The sequence below is a fragment of the Vitis vinifera genome, chromosome 10 (genome assembly GCF_030704535.1).
Source record: "Vitis vinifera cultivar Pinot Noir 40024 chromosome 10, ASM3070453v1".
NCBI classification, from domain to species: domain Eukaryota; kingdom Viridiplantae; phylum Streptophyta; class Magnoliopsida; order Vitales; family Vitaceae; genus Vitis; species Vitis vinifera.
In genome coordinates this window covers 15908970-15913705 of record NC_081814.1, presented here as the reverse complement: position 1 = coordinate 15913705, position 4736 = coordinate 15908970, and the positions used below count along the sequence as shown (strand labels likewise).

Sequence of the window (4736 nt, the reverse complement as noted above, 5' to 3'; positions counted from 1 at the left end):
GAAAACTGGATTTTTGAGATTTATTTGGAAATTAGAGTCTCGAAAATTATTTAAAGATTGGAATCTTGAAAAATTAAATTTAAGAATTTGAATTTTGGATATTAAATTTGAAAAAAATTAGAGTTTTGGAAATCGAAAATTAAGTTCAGAAATTGGAAATTTGAAGAATTGTTTAAAATGGAATTTCAAAATAAATAACTAAAATAATAATAATTAAATAGATTAATGTGAATTTTGGAATTTTGGAATTAGAAATTAAATCGGAAGTGGAAATTTTAATGAATTGTTTAAAATGGAATTTTAGAATAAATAAATAAAATAATAATAATTAAATAGATTAATGTGAATGTTGGAATTTTTGGAATTAGAAATTAAAATCGGAAGTGGAAATTTTAATGAATTGTTTAAAATGGAATTTTAGAATAAATAAATAAAATAATAATAATTAAATAGATTAATGTGAATATTGGAATTTTTGAAATTTAATTCGGTAATCAGAAGTTTTAGAAGAATTTGATTTAGAATGAAGCTTTGAAATAAATAAATGAAATACTAATGATCAAATAAATTAATGGGAATATGAGAATTCGGAAATTGGAATTAAATGTTAAAAATCTGAATTTTGAAGTTTCATTTGAAGATTGAATTTTTGTAAGTTGGGCTTGGAAATTAGAAATTAGAGAGTTTATTGAGAAATGAGTGATTTAGAGAAAGTGAACTATATAAGGTGGAAACAACCAGATGGGCCAGCTTGAAATGAGTATGGGCCGATCTTAAAGTGGATGGACAAATCATGGGGGCCTTCCATCATCAAGCTTGGATTTGGGCTTCATCCCAAGCCCACATCCATTAGCAAAAGGACCCAAGCCTTTTCACCATCATATTTGGGTTTGGGGCTTCATCTCAGGCCCAAATCCACTAGCATGGTGGCCCAAACCTCCAAGACCAATAGCAGCTGTAGGCACCTCCCCATGCAAGCTTGCAGCCTGTCATTCTCCTCGTCGCCGACGGCGAGGAGCTTCGGCTCAACGTCGCTAGTGGGGGTCGCTTCCGGGATTTGAAGCAAATATGATATGAATGGGAGAATCATGTGTAGGGGTGTTAAAAAAACTATAAAATATTCTTTATTGGCATTTCATCAAACAGTCCGTGTGCATCAATCCTCATCCCGTATTTTACTTGCATCAACAAGAACTTGTTCCCCAAATACTCATCCGGACCAAACCCACTACTGATCATATAATTGGACATCTTTTCCACCCCTTTAATTGATCTCAATCCAATACACACGCTCTCTAACGCATCATATGTCTCGCTATCCATATAATAAGCACCAAGCAGGAACCGAAATTAACAAGAAATAGAATAAAGCAAACTGAAGTGAGGTATGTAAAACATGCAGAAATCTTACCTGGACCGAAGCTTCAAACTCCTCCTCAACTCAGCTTGAGACGCCCATTTCTACTCTCTCACAAATCTCTCTTTTGTCACTTCTTCAAACCTCTTCTCCTCGAGCCATCCTCCATTTTTCTCCCTAGCTTCGGACCCAAAAAAATTGCAGATGCCCCAGCTCTCTTCCCAGCCTGCAGGCCCGTGTTTCTCCCCAGCTTCGGACCCAAAAAAAATTTCAGACGCCCCCCATCAGCCCTCTCGTTCTGCCCTTTCTCTAAAAAAAAAATCCCTTCTCTTAGCTCTTTCCTTTTCCCGCTCTTTTTATTCCCAACCCTCACCTACTCTTTGCATTCCGTCTAATCTGGCTGCCCCCATCAGCCTAATTCCCGGGGTGGTCAGAAGAGTAATCATGATAGTAAAATAAAAATGGCCAAAAACTCCTCCTCCCCGGGAGGGGGTCTACAATGAGTTACAACAAAAATTAAATATTATAAACATATAAAAATCAATGTTTTAAAAACCAGACCGGACCGGCCAGTCCAACCAGTTCAACCCTCAATCGGTTGCATTTTCGGTCCGATTTACCCTTTTTAACCACTTGGGTATTGGACCGGCCACGAATCGCCTAAACCAGTGGTCGAACCGGTAACCCGGTGGAACCGGATGGTTCTAAACGAATCGAATGATTCAAATTACCCCTCATTTTGTAAGCATGGAAGAAGGGATTCCATAGAATTTAAATGGTTTTTACTAAAGCCCATGTTGGGCATGTCATATGACAGAGCCCATACACCCACTTTAATCACTATGGGCTGAGTCTTGAGCCCACAAGATTATGAAATGCCCTTGCCGAGGATGGCTTTTATAGGAGTCATTTGACTCCTTATTCCTCTTATTTTCCGATGTGGGATTGCTAAATATAAAAAAAACATAACAAATCTCGGTTTGAACCTTGGACCACCTCGGTTGTAGTCTACCTAGGACACCACTCGACTACATGCATTTTGATATCTAATATGCCAAACAAAACAATATATATTAAATTTTAAAATTTTTTTATAATATTAAATAAAAATAATATAATATTTTTAAAAATTATGAAATTAGTTTAAATTTTCATTTTTTATATATTCACATTTAAATATTATACATATTTCATTTGATAAAATTTAAAATATTAATATGATTTAATTTGATAATATCAAAGATATAAAATAATATTATTGATGTTTAATTTATTCATATATATTTTAAAATTTTTATAATTATTTTTAATTTTAATAATATATAAATTATATATTTATGACATCACTGGTTCGACCGTGGTTCGACCGCCGGTTCGACTAGTGAACCGTGAACCGGTAACTTTTCCGGTTCAATCACCAGTCCGGTTCTGAAAACATTGATAAAAAGCAAATATTTTAATTATCAATCAACATGCAAGAAAAAAAAAATTATATCATATGCACAAGTTTTGCACGTGCTAAATAAATAAATTCAATTTATAATATCATTTAATAAAAAAAATAGTATTAAAATGTAAATTATAGAAAGATTATAAAAAATACTACATATGATAAAATTTTATATTTTTCTAATATCAAACATTGAGATGCAATATATTTATATTATAAAAACTAACAAATAACAACATTTTTCTAGAGATAACAACGTTCAAGGTCGAATCTTTTCCTACTTGGTGAAATTAATGCAACACATATAGATAGGAATTAAGTTTATTTTTTTTATTTTTTCTTTTTCAATTTTAGATAGAGATAATTACCTTTATTTTACTTAACGTAGGATAGGTTTCCTTTTCCAATTTCTTTTAGTTTGAATTTTAAATGGTTTATTTAAAAAGGATTGAGAGGATTGTGATGCAATAGTGATTTTTTCAATAAAAATTTCAGTAATTATGGACAACTAATGTGTTCCACTTATTGAATAGGGTTCTATGGTCAATTCATGACCCCTTCTTCATTTTTTTTTCGATATTCTTTGGATCAACAAATTACTTGCATAATTATTTTATGGTATTTTACATGAATCAACGAACTACAAATTTATTCTACGCTTCTACTTCATCACATTCTAAACTAAAAAATAGAACATTATAATCCGTGACATTATTATATCAAGTAGTAACTAAGTTTCATACAAAATCCAAATTACAAGGCATATCTTTACATAAAAATCAAATAGTACTATTTAAAAAAGCGTTAAGTAGTAAAAAAAAAATGCATCACTAGGGCATTTGATAAATACAAATTTTATCAAATTTTTTCATATATTGGCCTCAAACTATTCTCAGGAAATAATAAATGTAGAATTAATCATATACAAATAATTGTATTCATCGTATAAATATCACATTAAATTTTGACAACAAAAGAAATGTTACAATTTATTAGTGAGCATTGAAAGGAAATGACGTAATATTCTAAACCAAAAACACAACATTCTAATCCATGAAAGCTAACCCTAATATACATATTAATAATAATTATTACATCAAGTAGTAACTAAAGTTCATATTAAATCTAAATTACAATAAATGTTTTACTTAACAACCAAGTAGTACTATTTAAAAGTAGTTAATAGTAAAAAAAAAAAACATGATGAAAGCTTTGATAAGGTAGAAATTAGTAAATCATTCTAGTCTATCTTCTAGACCTGTATTTTAGTATTTACCAAAATAAATAGAAGTTGTACCATACTCCACTAATCATCATGAAGGATTAATCAATCTATCTAAGTATGATTGCATAATTATAATAAAAAATGAAGGTTTAGAACGAGCACCTAAGTAATTGATTGCTTTTTGGGTGCTAGTGGAAAATTTAGATAAATGAAATATAAAATGATTACCAACTTTTATGTTATTTCTATAGTACTATCATAACCTCAATCATTGACTCAAAGTTATTTATGAAGATAGTACTTTCTTGAAACAGGGCATATTCATCTCCATAAACTAAGTATTTAATATGACATTTTTATAATATAAACTATGAATTTAATAGCTAAGTATATAAAATAAAAATATAAATGTAATATCAAAATATCAAATACAAGATATAAAATAAAATATGACTCATAATTTAAAAGTAAAATAATGTAAAAGTTAATAAACCCATCAAGAACTGCAAGTTTTAGAATGACACACTCAGTAGACAAGACATTCCCATTTGATGATGTGATTGTGAATTTTTTTTTTTGTTTCTTTCTATTATTATGTTCACACTTTTTTTTGCATTCATAGATGGATATAAAACATCATAGTGCATGTAGGTTGTACATTTATTTCACATTAATTATATGTGCGTTACATTCATAACATATAT

The 4736-nt window shown here is 30.0% G+C and overlaps 1 long non-coding RNA gene across 1 annotated transcript; it reads right to left on the bottom strand.

Moving 5' to 3' along the window:
- Window positions 1–1101: 1101 nt before the first annotated feature.
- On the bottom strand, window positions 1102–1532 carry LOC132254481 (uncharacterized). The gene is made up of 2 exons (XR_009466762.1): window positions 1412–1532; window positions 1102–1315 (listed from the first exon to the last, which is right to left on the bottom strand). It is a non-coding gene; the product is annotated as an uncharacterized LOC132254481 (long non-coding RNA).
- Window positions 1533–4736: the final 3204 nt, after the last annotated feature.